Raw genomic sequence first — 15,439 nt, 5'->3', positions numbered from 1 at the left:
CCAGTACTCAAGCGTGGCCTCAGCAGTGCCGAGGAGAGAGGAGCCATCCCCTCCCTAAGCCGCTGGCAGCATTTTGTCTCGGGCAGCCCAGCAGCCCAGTGACCCTCTGTGCTTCCAGAAGGGCGAACTCGTGGGCGCGTTGCCCACGAAGCCCTCGGGTCCCGTTGGGAGAATGCGCTCTCCGAGTGCGCAGCGCTGCTTCGCGTACGCGGCGCGCCCGTGGCCGGCGCTGGCGCTGCCCGGCGGGGCCGCGGCCCCGGGGCCCGGGGCGGGTGTGCCGGGGGCGGGCAGAGGCGCCGGCGCTGCCCCGGCGAGGCGGGGCCGGGCGGGAGCGGCCCGAGCGCGGCTCCGCTCGGCTCCTGGGCGGCTGCCGCGGAGCCGGGGCCGGGCACGATGTCGGCCGGGCTGGGGCCGTGGCTGCTGGCCTTGGCCTTGGCCTTGTGGCCGGCAGGTGAGAGCCGGGCGGGGAGGGCAGCGAGCCCGGGGCGGGGGAAGGAGCGACAAGGACAGGGACAGGGACAGGGAGACGCAGGGACATGGGCAGATGCAGATGTGCGGGGGAGAAGGAGGGCAGGTTTTGTCACTGTGCCGGGGCCGGGGGCACCGGGACACCGGGACAACGCCCTCGGTCCGTGCTCGCGCCCTGCCCGATCCCTGCGCTCTCCCTCCGCAGGGCTCTGGGCACAGCTGAGGCTGCAGGAGGCCGGCGGAGGGCTGCGAGCGGCCGGGGACTCCGTGACCCTCTCCTGCCGCGGGTCCGGCTTCACCTTCGAGAATCATTATGTTCGCTGGTACCGTCAGGCACCCAGAGGCAGATTCGAATGGGTGTCCTGGATAAGCCATTACTCAACTCAGATTGAGTTTGGGCCAGCAGTGGAAGGTCGAGCCACAGCCTCCAGGAACAATTCCCACTCTGTGGCATCTCTCAGCCTGCACCTCCTCCATGCTGGGGACTGTGCCCGCTACTTCTGTGCTGTTCGCACAGAGACACAAAATCCAGCTGAGGTTGAACACAAACCACCCGTCAGCATCCCAGCTCTCTGCCTGGGAGCTGGAAGGGGCCTGTGTTGCCCAGATGTTCAGGGTTGCTCCCAAAGACTCGTGTAGACACAGCACAAAGTCTTCAAATGTTTGATTCTAACAGGGACTTCCTATCTTTTGCTGTCCCCAAGTGAGCTCTAACCTTTATGCTATTCTTCTTCCCACTTGTCATGCCAACTTGCTTCTCAGTCCCCAGCTCTGAAGCAATTTTCCTGTTTCCCTTGGTTTCCGGTATTATGGGTACCCAGTCCAAGTGGTGTGGTGTGTGAATAGCCCTGCTATGCTTTTGGGCACAGCTCATGTCCACTCAGTCCAGCCCATAGGTTTTGCTGCCTGAGGGGTGAGCAGAGGAAATGGGGAATTCCAGAGGGTCATTTGGGAGCTCAGTGGGAGAATGGGGAAGGCTGTGTGTGTCTCTCCCAGATCTGAGATTCTAAAGGGAGCAAGGGTTTTTGAGCAGATGGGTTTGTAACTGCTGGATCCTGGACATCACAAGCAGAAACACAGGGACATGGGGGAATAGATTGATTGCTTAAATTGTTGCTGTTTGTTTATCCTTGTCTCCTGGGGCTGCAGGTGGCCTTTCTCGGGTGAAGACAGAGGCCTCAGGCCCCACAGTAGGGAAGATCTCGGAATCTGTCTCGCTCTCCTGTCACATCTCTGGTGTAGCCATCACCGACAGCAGCTATGCATGGGACTGGATCCGGCAGACTCCTGGCAAAGAGCTGCAGCACATAGCGATGCAGTATCCTTTCACAGGACTCCAGCACATTGCTTCATCCTTCCAGACCCAAGTCAACAGCTCAGCTGACCCCTCCAGGAACCAGCTGTGGCTGCGACTGCTCTCGCCAGCAGCTGCAGACACAGCCACCTATTTCTGCAGCATGAGAGAACTTGAAAAGGGCACAGTGCTTGAAATGCAGGCAAGGCCAGGGCAGAATGGGAAGAAGGGGTTTTAATTCACCCAGGTCTTTTGTGGTTGCTGCAAGGCAAGGCTCTTCCCAAACTTCTCAAGACTAGTCTGGGCTGTCTTCTGCAGAAACAGATGCAGAGGTGCTACAGCAATAACAAAAGCAGTCTCCCGCAAGCAAACCCCAAACCATTAACATGTTAACTCCTTCCTTCCTTCTCAATATCTCCCACAGGCAGAAAGAGCATGGGAAAGAGGGTGGGTTTGTATTTCAAAGAATGTGATTGTTTTGGTTTGAGTAGAGTTAATTTTCTTCATAGTAGCTAGAATGGGACTGTGTTTTGAATCTGTGCTGGAAAGAGTGTTGGTAATTCAGGGATGTTTGAGTTATTGCTGAGCAGTGCTTACATGGAGTCAAGGCCTCTTCTGCTCCTCATTCCACCTACCAGTGAGTAGCTCAGTGTGCACCAAATTTGGGAGCGAACACAGCTGGTTCAGCTGACCCCAGCTGACCAAAGAGGTTATTCCAGGACATCATGCTCAGCATGTAAAGATGGGGAAGAAGAAGGAAAGGGGTGGACACTGAGGGTTTTCGTTCCATGTAGCCGCTATGTGTGATGGAGCTCTGCTTTTCTGGAGTAGGCTGGACGCTTGCCTAACAACTGGAAGTAGTGAATGAATTCCTTGTTTTTCTTTGCTCTAGTCACACATGCAGTGTTAGCTTTATTTCTTAAACTCTCGAGTTATTTATTAAACCTATGAATTCTCTCACTTTTACCCTTCCAATTCTCTGCCCCATCCAAGAAGGGAGAAAGGAGCAAGCAGCTGTGTGGTGCTTAGTTACCATGTGTGGTTAAACCGTGACAAAGAAACACAGTGGGCACTGAAAGAGCTGAAGTTTTAACACGGGAAAGTGGAACTCAACTGCATTTGGATACTTCATGATGTTTAGGGAGTCAATTCATTATATCAGAGGAGAGTGGCACTGCACCAGGAACTGCACTGCCAAGATGGACTTTCCTGGGACACGATGAAAAACTCCTTTGCTGTACTCCCAGCTTTGGCTCCATGTGAATAAACACAGGTGTTCTTCTTTTGAGCACTGAGCATTCCTTTCTTTATTTAGAAGTGTAGGATATCATGGAAGACCTAAGGAGACCTCTGCAAGTGCATCCATGGGTTTGTGTTCCTGAGCACAGTGCCCAGGGCATCCTATACAGGAGCTACAGATGCCAGAGGGTCAGGCAATTGTCTGCAGACTTTGCCCTAGTTCCCACCTTTGGCTCTATGGAAGAATTGCTGTAGTGGATTAATCTCAGAGCCATTCAACACAGCACTGCCAAAAGCGACAAACACAAAGATAATACCACTTGATTTCTTCTGTCACCTCCCTCTTTTCTTGTCGGTGTCAGCAGCCCAGGGATTTCCCCAAGCAGATATTCCAGCTCACTTCAAATCACTGCTTTTAGTTGTCCTGTCCATAGTGGATGGACAGTGACTTGCTGTTTCACCTTCAATATCTATTTCCATGATCACTTGTAGTGTCTCCAAGGAATCCATGACCAGCTGTTATTTTTTGTGTAGAGCATCCTCTGGAGCAGAAGTAGAACAATGTAGAGGGACAGGAAAACAAAAGGCAGCTCTTCAAAGACATGAAAGAGGAGACATCACCTGGCACTGAAAAAAACCCAAATGTTTTTGTAGAACCATCGAACACAGTGTGAAGTACGTTCCACATCGATTGAAAACAACTGAACCACCACACACAAACTGCCCTCCCTTCTCTTGAAGGGGGAAACATGGTGCCCCTACCTGCCTATTTCTCCCCAGACAACTGTGTGCACATACACAGATTTGATTCCCAGAATTACTCAAACAGCAGAAAAACCTGTTTTTCCCAGGACCGATTTCTTCAACATTCAACCTCAGATCTTGGCTCTTGCAAATAGGTCACTTTAGACATTTGATCACCAGCTCCAGTTGAACAAGTGGGCAGGAACCTTCTGTATTTAGATGTTTCTATTTGTTGCAAAATGTGGAAGATGTAAACTTTTCTTAAGTATGATGTTTCATCTTTGTGTACTTTCAAGACTAATCAACAAGAAGAGAGATTTAATCTGTGAAACAGAGAGCAGCCAACAAGCCCTAAATTATGTCCAAGTGTTAGAAAGGCAAATGACTTGTTCTTGGAATTGCCTTGTTAAGGTTTAGGGCTTGACATCTGTCCTGATTCCTGCAAGAACAGGGTTAATTTTTGCAGAAGCAAGGAGGTGGCATGGCTAAGATACGGATGTCATTCTATAGTACCTCTCTTCATTTCTGGGGGTGGGGAAGGGACTCTTCCTCTCTTCACGGGTCTTCCTTCCAGTCCCAAAAATGTAGCAGGGGAAGCCATCCTGTATTTGTTAGGTGTTGTGAGTTTTCTGAGTAGTTTCTTTTTCATAAACCTTTTGTTATTAATATTTTTGCTGTTACTGTTTGTTTTCTTATCTCACTGCTGTTTCCACTAAATTGTTCTCTTCTCAACCCATCATCTTCACCTTTTGTGCCTCCAGTTCTTAACTCCATCCCATTGCAGAGGGAAGTGGAGGGGAAAACAGAGCAGTGGGGAAGTGAAAGAGAGCAGCAGTGGTTTTTTGGAGGGTCTCGGTGGGGACACTGACTTGGGGAGTGCCATTCCTAAGCCATGACAACGTTTCAGTGATCTCAGTCCTAATGGGAGGCTATCAAAGCTTGGGGAGAAAGATGTACCACTGGTAGCGGACACAAACAATCCGGAATTCTGGGCCACAAGAACATCTGGCAGAACTCCCAAAGTAAGGAAGAAACCAACAAAGCCAACTCAGCAATTGTGTTGAAATCAGCTCCAAGTCAGTAAAGGTAATTCTGGCAGGGGCAGATCATGGCCACCAATGCACGGACCACTGACCCAAGAAACCCCCTGACCCAAAAGAAGAGAAAGACTGAGCATGGACAAATTAGCATGAGAAACGAGAGAATCATTAACCAATAGAATATAGACTATTAATTAATAATAGAACTGTGTTCTTGTGGCCATGAACACTAATTCCTTTGTTTGCTAAAATGTATAAATACTAAAAGATTTTCATAGTTGATGTGCCTGAGTTGTGGAATTCCACCGAGCACCCAGGCTTGTGCAACTCTGAAATAAATAAATGATGTCTCCTTCAATGTGTAATTATTGGCTTGTTACACACCAGATAAAAAACCTAATTTTTGTGGACAACACATTCAAGCTCAGCATTATGTTCTTCTCTTTGTCTCAGAGCACAGAGGAGGATTTTGATAAAAACAAAGATCCTTTTAACTTCAGATCCAAAAATGGCCAGAAGCAGATGCAAATGAAGAACAAGACCTGGAGACCAGAAATGGCACTTCCCACAAGGAATCTCTCAGCTATAGACATCAGAACAGGGACTGTGACCTGTGGATGCTTTGTATTTACCAGTTCTGAGTTTATTCAGGAGCCCTTTGTTCATCCTTTTGGCCTTCTGACACAATGCTTGACTTACTGCTTTGTCAAGAGGAACCATTCAAGAGGTTCAAGGAGCTAATCTCTGAAAATCAGCAGTTCCCCTAGACCCCTCCTGTGTCCAGGACCATAACCCTTGGGATTCCTCCCAGAAGATCCCTGAAGAGCCCAGATTCTGCTCTCCTGAAGCCCAGGGCTCCAGTCCTGTTTTTTGCATTGCTCCCTTCTCCCTGCATCCTGAGCTCAAAGGGTGCATGGTCACTGCAGCCAAGGCTGCCCCGAGCACCTCACATCCACCACCAATTCCTCCTCACTGGCCAGTGGAGGTCCAGCTCCCCAGGCACCTGTGTCAGCAAGCTTGCACCAGTACACTCCAGAAACTCCCTGAGTGTGTGTGCTCAGCTGTGCTGTCCTGCCAACAGACACTTGACACTCTTCAAGCACCCCATGAGGACCGGAGGTCAGCAATGGCCCATTTGTCCCAAGAAGGCCTCACCTATTTCTTCCCCATCCGGTGATGTGCAGTAGCCACCCACCACAGTGTCCCCCTGCTGCTGTGGCCTCTAATCCTGACCCATCATCCGCTCTCAGCTGGCTCATCGCACATCCCAAAGCACAAATTCCAGCTGTTCTCTCAGAGCAAGGGCAATGCCCACTCCTTGCCTTCCCAGCCTGCGTTTCCTGGAGGCTGGCTTCAGTCACTACAATACTCCTGGAAGCTCTCCCACCACATGTCCATGATCCCACAGCTCTGCATCCAGCCCACAGAGTTAGAACTCAAAGGCTGAGAGCTGGGGGTGTTCAGCCTGGAGAGGAGAAGGCTCTGGGGAGACTTTAGAGCCCCTTCCAGCACCTAAGGGGCTCCAAGAGAGCTGGAGGGCGACTGTGGAAAAGGGCCCAGAGTGACAGGACATGGCAGAATGGCTTCCCACTGCCAGAGGGCAGGGTGAGATGGGATATTGGGAAGGAATTCTTGGCTGTGAGGCTGGTGATGCCCTGGCATAGGTTGCCCAGAGCATCCCCATTCCCTGGAAGTGTCCAAGGCCAAGCTGGACTGTCCTTGGAACAACCTGAGATAGTGGAAGGTGTCCCTGCCCATGCCAGAGGGATTGGAAGTAGATGATCTTTATGGACCCTTCCAACCCAATCCAACCCAACCGAGGGTCCTGTCTTGGAGAGGCGCCCAGGCCATGTCCCCTGACCTGCACTGCACCTCTCATTTCCCTTCCTGGCTCATGTGAGCTGTCCCACCACTTCTCTCTGCTGTCCATGAAGCCATAGCCCTGCACCTACTGCTGGAGCTCTAAAGTCTCGTGTTTGCTCCCCATGTGTTTCTGCATAGGCGCTGTAAAGAGACCCCCAGCCATGGTGATTTCCCAGAAGGTGAGGCTGTTTGCTTTTCCTCATAGATATTCCTGGTGTATGTGCACACTCTCAAAGTGCACCTCTTTCAGCCCTTTGGTTTTCCATCATTATGAAGCCTGTCCTGTTCATACCATTCCTCACCCGTTTTGTACCAACATTTCCTGATGGGCACAGACTCAACGAGCCCTTCCTTTGTTACAAAAGGCACGGCTGGGCTCTTGAAGCTGCAGAGTCTCAGAAGCTGAGTCTGCCTCTGGCCATCAAGGGATTCTGATACAGAGCTTGAATATCATGAAGGATTTGGTCAATGGGTAGCACCTCCTTTACTCTTTGATCCTCACTCCCAAGGGTACAGCACCTCTACATAACAAAGAACAATCATTTTGCCCACCTTCTCCTCTTACCTAAAACAGCATAAAGACTTTCTAAGGTACTAAACGACCCCCAGATGCCAATTCTAAGAGCCCAGAGGGCACATTCCTCCAGTTTCTGAGCATTGAAATAAAGGAGAAAAAGAGGACAGCTTCCAGCAAGGCAGAAGAATTTTCAGAAATGCTTTGAAATAACACCAAAAGTACTGATTATTTTCCTGCTTTCTATCCAGCTTAAGTCCCTCAGACTTTGCAGAGCTGTCATGTCATCCCCAAGTTCTCATTTGCTACTCAACATTTTGGATATTATTTTAGATCCTTCCTTGAAAGACATGTGGTGTTTCTTCATGTGGTACGTTGGGTCTTAAACCACTGAAGGAATCATGTGACTGCCTGTATAATCCAAAATTCTGTGTAGCGGAACAGAGACAGTTTTTGCTATGAAATAGATCACAGTGTTTTTGGGGCTGGAGTACCACAGTGATGTAAACAGCATAGGGACCTGTACAAAAACCCGAAGAAGGAAAAAAGGTGACGTATTTTGGGAAAGAAAGAAGATGGGTGTCTGTAATGCTTAAAGAGACAAACAGAACATTCTTTTTCATATTTCTGTTTATGATGGAAAGATAAAAGAGCTCATGGGGGTTCTAAATGATGGAAGAAAGGGAGAACTTGGAACTTCTGTACTCAGTCAAGCTATTTGAAATCATGGAACTATTCAATGAACCTTTTTTTCCCTTTCCAGTTTTGGAAGTAAATGTACCTCTGGATCCCCTCATGGACATGCACCCATGGATAATTAGGACTAATATCTGGCTTTTCATCTCCTGTTTTACAACACTTTTGAACACCTGAGGAAAGAATGAATTATTGGAATAAGTCTTAGCACTGTGAGGACAGATAAGCTCACGTTTGGACCAGGGACGACACTCACAGTTGTACCAAGTAAGTGCCATTTCTTTATTTCTAAAACTTCATTTAAAATTAAGGTGGGGGCAGACAAAGGAATGTAAAGGTTTGGGTTCACTGTAAGAATTTTCAGCTGCAATAATCCCTTGAGTGCACTCGCTCTCCAGCCAGGCTTTCAAACCAAATGCTCGGCTTGCATCTGCTGGGGAAGGTTTCCCAGGAACCACTGGGCTGACTCTGCACAGCACCTTTATTCCATGATCCCCAAACACCAGCAGGGCACTACTTGGCATGTGATAACTTATTCCCAGTTTGGGCAGCCCACTGGCCCAAATTTACTGTGAAGTGTCCAATTGTCCAGTGGACTTCCACTGACTCACTCGGCGCAGGAATGCAGAGCTCAGTGAAGAGCTCCCAGGGGTGAGGAGTTTTGGGACAGATCTGTAACTGCCTGCTTTGAGAACTTTTGACACTGGCACTACACTCAGCAGTGTCCCCAGGTAAGTAATTCCACTGCCATGGGGACAGAGGAGGAAGGAGATTAAATAGCCTTGGGCTTAAATTCTCACAAGAATTTAAACCTCTTGCCTCCTATCCAAAGAGCTCCTGGAATGAAAGACCCTTGGCTCTCCAGTTGTGTGGGCTCTGAAAAGACCAATGTGGGGAGCAGGGATTATAGGAAGCCTTAGCTATTCCTATCTTTATTTGGAATTCCATGATGTACAAAAAAGGTGGATGTCCCCCCAAACAAAGTTCTCATTCTGAAGAAAGATCTCTTCCTTCCATGCTGTTCAATGATTTTCTTCTTCTAGCTAAAGACAGGATATTTTCAGAGCTGCACATAGACTCTGGGATTCTGTTTGACAGTAAAAGATACTGGGCCTTAAGTATCAAAGTCCCTTTCAAGTCTCCTGAAATACTTAGTAAGTTGAAGCCATAATTTCCAGTGTGGATGCTGAAAAGCTAGGAGCAGAGGACTTTTCCAGCTGCTGCACAGTTCTGTGAAGTTTTTCTTTCTCATGCAAGCTAGCTGAAAATGTCCTCTGCTCCTAGCTTTTTAGCATCCACATTCCAGGATGTGAGTAACCTCCTCCTTCTGGTTTTGAATTCCTTTGGGAGATACTAATGTGCGTTTTAACATCTTTAGAGCACAAATACTTTATTATCCAAATCTTTTGCAAATTCCCCCAAATCAAAATGACATAAAATAACAGCCATTAGTATCACTGTGGCATACTCCAGGCATATCATCCTGAGGGGTCAGTTAAGGACACTGAAGGTTTTTCTTTGGTTCGGACTGGATTATTCTAGATAAAACATTCATTAAGAATGTTAAGCCCCATTACTTTCTGGAACACAGGGCTGTTCCTGTGACTTTATAAGACTAAATTGAAGGAGAAGTACAATGTTTTGTCCAAATAAAATGCCAGAACATAAACCACAAATCCCTTCCACAACCAAGCAGTGGTAGGAATTCATGGCTTTGTTACCTGACATGGTATTGTCAGGTAACGTAAATTCGTGGGACTCAGGTGAGGCCTCTGGGCTCAGACAAAACAAATCTTCTGCTCTATGAACTACAATTGCACTGTGTGCATTATTTCTTGCTGAAGATCTTGCCCAGGGAGTTCTTGCAGAGAAGCAGCTTGTTTGTATTCTGGCTGTTTGGAAAGCCTGGAGAGGAGACCACATGAAAAGCCTTTCAAGGTCTTCTCAGAGAACACAGAATGCACAGGGCTGACAGGCTCTGGCAAACCATGGTACAACACCTGGGAAGGAAATGTGTATAGGAAGAACAGCAAAATGAGCCCTTTTTGATTTACATATTTTAACTGTGTGTTACTGCTGGTCTTGTATTTGGGAAAGGAACTCAGCTGACCGTGGAGCCAAGTAGGTATCCTTTATACATTACCATTTTCTGAGTTGTTACTCTTTCGTTTTTCACTTTTTTTTAAATTTTTATCCTTTTAAAATTCATGCAGACACTCATTCATGTTTTTCAGTCACTAATCAGACTTTCTATGAGTAATCTTTTGCATGCAACTAAACAATTTATATGTAGAAAAATTCTGATCCCACTTCTCAGTTTTGCCAAAGAACTTGAGCTCCACAAGGGAAGTTCTGTCTGCTATCATTCCGAATTTCTTTGGGACATACATCTATCCATTACTCAGGCTTCTTAATAAGATTTTCATAGTAACTGTTGGGTTTTAAAGTCATGCTTGGACTCTCTAAAGGGAAATAAAGTGTCTGCAGAGGTTGGCATTTAAGTTCCTAAGACTGTCTCTTGTGTCAGAGTTAAAAATACACAGTGATGGCAGAGAAGGGTAACGTAGAAAAGCGTAAAATAAAATCTTATGCAACATTTCTGGACTAGTTAAATCTTACTAAATTGTTCAGAGTCTGGGTTCAACTCAAGTTTGGGTCAAACCAAGTTAATGGATGTTTGATTTCTGTTGGGTGTCTGGTTGCTGTAGGTGTGGACAAGTGTGTAGTTCTGCCTGTTGGATCAGAAGAGCCGACCCAGGAGGTTCTGGCAGAGCATGGTTTGGCTTTCACCTCAGTTCCTCAGAGGTGGCATAGGGCTGATGGGGAAAGGGTGGAAAATCAGAGCCCCTTGATCAAACTTCGATCAGTACCCTGTGATGAACAAAATGTTAGAGCTAAGGGATCTCTTGACCCACCTGCAAGGCAGACACCAGGCAAAATGAAAAGCCCAATGGCCTTCCCTTTACCAAGAGACCCCTCAGAAAGCTCCTGTCAAAGCAGACACATACATCTTTGTGGATGTGTCGGACAGCCTTTCATAAGCTGAGCCCTTTCTGGCAAGGAAGGATGCTGGAGGATTCCTTTCAGTTCCATATTTTTACTCTAATTCAAATTGTTAATCTCAGTTAAGTCCTGACATTGGTTTTTGAGATAACCCTTGATTTTCCATGTATGACTTGACCTAGAGGCAAAGATATTTTGTTTATAAAAGAAACCATGGTACCACAATGATTTGTTGGCTGCTAAATTCTTTTGACACCGTTTCCTTGTAAGACAGCTGCTGCAACTTTAAGCAATCTTATTTCATTACTTGTATGTCTTATGGCAATTTCCCAGAGAAGGCTTCTGCTTTACCGTTGAAATTCAGTCCTTTGTGGTTGCCAACCCTTTGTCATGTATTTCCTGGGGAATTCAAGAGTACAATTCTTACCAAACTGAAAAAAATACATCTAAAACCTTCAGAGAAACTGACAGGTGAGAGCAGTGATCTCAAATCCAGTGAAAACTTGTCAGCACCTTTTAAATTCTTTCAAAGTTCCTCTTTTGGTGTCTTGATATTTGTTGGTATCTTAGTGCTAAAGGAGCACCTCTGGAGGTTATGGTACTAACCTGGGGAATATTGTAAAATTTGTCCATGAACATGCAGCCTGGTTGGAATGTCTCGCACCTTGTGCAGTTTCTAGTGGGGAAAACCTCCCCCACAATGGAAAGTTCTTGACCTTGTCAGAAAGCCCTGGAGCAGTGATGTAGTGAGTGGCATCACTGCCCATGGCAGGGCTTGGACCGAGATGATCTTCAGGGACCCTTCCAACCCAGACCATTCTGTGATTCTCTGATTCCGTGGGGAGAGTTGCAATTCACAGGCTTCTGATTGCTTCCCTCCTACTCTCCCATCTTAGAGACAAAACTCCTTCTTGCACCTGAGCTGTTGTCACTGCAAAGCTCCACCTTGTCCCGTGCTCCAGCAGCAGGACTTCATTTCTGCAAGTAACGTCCCTCACAGGAGGAACTTTGCACAACACTGAAGCAACAAACTGACTTCTGCTCTCCCTGCAACTCCTGCTGTGCTTAGACCCTTTAGCCACACTGGGAGGAGAATAGGGGAGGGAGAGTAAAGGAAAACAGAGTTATTCCCTCATGTCTCATGAATATGCAAGGAAATCCTACTAGAATTGTTATTTTTTGGAATTAAATTATTGAGGAAGCAGAATAAGTGGACTCTTGGAGTGGCATTCATAAATGTTCCCTTCTTGTTTGTAGGTCTCTTATAAAATCATGAGTTCACTTACAGGCATGAGCTTTGGCAAAACGAAGCGGAGATCCTGTGGGATTAAATCTCCTATAAAATATGCCCCTCATACCCCTTTCTGTCTTCAGTCTGGTCTTTCAAAAGCAGCAGCAAGAAATACAGACAGCAAAAAGACAGTAAATGAGAATGCTACAAATTAGTCACAGCTGGAATATATGTGAATTTTCAGTAACTCAGCACTCAGGCCAGCCTGCAGTTAAATCAATCCTGTCCAAACCATGCTTTTTTTACAGATATTCCAAACAGTTCTGTCCCTCAAGTCATTGTGATGAATTCAAAGAAGCTGGAAGAAGGTGGCGGCACTGGGAAAGCAGCTTGTTTGGCAAGGAATTTCCTTACAAAGGACATCAGCTTGGAGATGCCCTCTAAGGAGGTCGTATATGAACAGAGCACGTCCATTTTGACATCAGAGGGGCTGTACAATGCAATTAAAGTGGTCAATGTGACAAAAGACACAGAGCTGACCTGCACAGCCAAATTCAACAACAGCAACATAACAACACTTTCAGGTACGGTTTGGTGGCACAGCTGTCACTTATTTCTGGAGACAGCGGCCTGTGGGGCTTGGTGTTCTCCTGCTTGTCAGCATTGCCCAGGGCAGCCAGCAGAAATGAGAAAGACATTGGGTTCTTCAGCAGGGAGAGATGAATGATGTTTCAGAGCATCTAAAAAAAAAGGTTTCAACTGTTTAGTTACATGGAAATAACTTTTCTTGGGGAGAAGAGAGAAGACACAATCTATGTTTAACATCTGAATTTCCTTATGACTGAATATTTTACCCTGTAGCAGCAAACCTCATGCAGCACAAGCTGAAACAGCCTTTCTAAAACCTACAAAGAGTTATAGGTGGGGTGTTCGGGGGCTTTTAATAAATCACTTTTTATATATTTTTGAAATTGTTTTTGTACTCCTGAAGGCCATTCAAATAGTAAAACCAAAGCAATGCAGGAATCCTTTTGTTTCCTGCAAGTGCATGGAGAAACTGGCCCCACAAATTAATGTTGGAATTAATGCTGATCATCTGAGCCCCAGTCTGTACTTTCCTCAAACTCCAATGGGAAATGTCACATGAACACTTTTTAATCCTTTATAAAATGTGGATATGGTTAAAAATGCCTTTTCTTTATCATGTTACAGAAGAGGAGGCTGAAGAGCCTCCTGAAGTACCAGAGGCTGAAGAACCAGGGGCCAGTAACCGGGTTTGTAACAGCACAGCCCCCTCAGCACAAGGTGAGTTACCCAAACAGGTTGTGAAGTTACGTTGCTGTTTGGGGGATAAAGGCATGGAAATGTATTTTCTCCAGGGCAGAGGAGTCAGAACACAACATATTCACCAGACACAAGCTGCTGTTCCAAGGTTGCTCCTGCACTAACACCCAAGCCCCAGGAAGCCAAAAGCAACACAGACAGACCCTGGGCTCCCCTGCTGTTGCCGTGTTCTCTATCGTCTCTTCCTTTCCTGCTCTTCCTTTCCCCAAAACCACCAGCTGGGATTTTTTCCGCTTTCTGCCACGAGCACAACATCCAAACGTAGACCATGATCTCTCCCCTCTTTTCTGGTCTCTGAGCAGATCCTGAAGGGCACAGAGTGAACATGCTGTCCATGGCTGTGTTGGGCCTGAGAGTCCTGCTGGCAAAGAGCATCGCCTTCAACACCCTCCTGAGTATCAAGCTGTTTCTTTTCTGAGGTAAGGGAGCACACAGCTGTCCAGCTGTGGTTCATAGGCCCAATTTCATTAAATGGAGTTTAAATCCCCCTCTGCTCTTCCAGACATGGGGAATGAAGGCAAGAGGAACCCGAGGAAGAGCAGGAAAGAACGTGAACCAGCAGCACGAGGGGTTGAACAAGCAGTGGCAGAGCTGCTGACAGTGACCACCCAGGACACAAGGCAGCACCTTCCCCTGCAGACACTGAATACTGTTCACTCCTGCCTGGCCAGATGATTTACACTGAAGAGCTTTAAGTGCTTTTGCTGTTTCCTCTTCCCTGAGAACAGAGGAGAGTGGATTTATCCTCATGCTCCTGCTAAGTAGATCTCCCCACTCTTCTGGCATTTGCATACAAGTGTCCTCCCTGCTTCAGCAGCTCTGAAAACTCCAGGGCTCACCCTAGATAAATGGCCTTTTAAAAGCACCTTTCCCAGGCATGTTGTGTTACTGCCTGGAGACCTGGAAGTATTACTGCTGAGGGAATTCACACCCAGCAGTTGCCATTTCTAGCACTGCATTTCAGACAGCTTTAATAACAGTTAAGTATATAGTGCAGATGAGAAGAGCTGTGTAGGATCTGAAGTGATTCAATTCAACCAGATAATGTTCATTTCTGTAATAAGCCTGTATTTCTTCTGCCAAATGTATCTCATGTGCATTTTAGGTTCCTGTAGTAGTGATGAAAATAAAGTTTTATGAGGCCAAAATGCTGTGGGGTTTCTGTGCTTTTTCTTCCAAAGCCGGCCCGGAGATTGCTGGAATCCAACTGTCCTAATGCTCAGTGGGATTGGAAACACAGCTTTGATAAGGTAGATTTCCTGTTGGCTGAATTTGTCTTTTCCAGACTTTGTGCAGGGAAGTGTCTCTCTGGCACATTCAAGAGCTTCAGTGAGGAGAGACCTTGCTGAAGGCCTGAGGGAGGAAAATGCTCATATGAGCAGAGAAGAAACCCTGCAGTTGTTTTGCACTCAGGGGTAGGGAGGAGGAAGGGGCCACCAGGAAATAATGTCGGGCGGTTTGATGGTGTGATAGTTTCCACAGCAACTTGGTTCTTACCTAATGGAGCCCAGCACACACCTTCCCCAGCTCACCCCCCTCTCACAAGCAACAGGCAGGACGCTGTGGTCACCATTTCTGACTCAGTTACACCAGGCAAGAGCAACCCTCCCCTGCTTTTGACAAAACCAGTTCACCACATCCTGAAGGGGAATTAAGGCTTTTCTCCCCCTGGCTCAGCTCCTGCTGCCTTCAAGAGAGCCTCTGCAGAGGACAGAGCAAGGTGTGCTGCATTAGGCTTGCTCAGGTCAGAGCCTCAGGCCCTGCAGACACCCAGAGAAGACCCTCTGCCCTTGCAGAAGCTACGTGAAATTTGCATGGCAAATCCAAAAACATTAAAACGCTCAATAAGTGCATTCTACCACCCTAATGTCAATCAGGGGGAGCTGTGCACCAGCATTTTTATCCTGATTTTCCCGTGACACATTTTCTTGCCACACCTTCTCCCAGTCTCTCAGGCAGATTCCTATTTTGAGAACAGTCCCTTAGACAAAAACCAGTGGAAT

At 47.0% G+C, this 15,439-nt stretch overlaps 1 pseudogene; it reads left to right on the top strand.

The window, feature by feature from the left end:
• The first annotated feature begins 328 nt into the window (after window positions 1-328).
• On the top strand, window positions 329-14,587 carry LOC116456079 (annotated as a pseudogene).
• Window positions 14,588-15,439: the final 852 nt, after the last annotated feature.

The sequence above is a fragment of the Corvus moneduloides genome, chromosome 26 (genome assembly GCF_009650955.1).
Source record: "Corvus moneduloides isolate bCorMon1 chromosome 26, bCorMon1.pri, whole genome shotgun sequence".
Lineage (NCBI taxonomy): Eukaryota > Metazoa > Chordata > Aves > Passeriformes > Corvidae > Corvus > Corvus moneduloides.
Note: the sequence above shows the minus strand (reverse complement) of the source record. Positions and strands in the feature narration are given on the sequence as shown.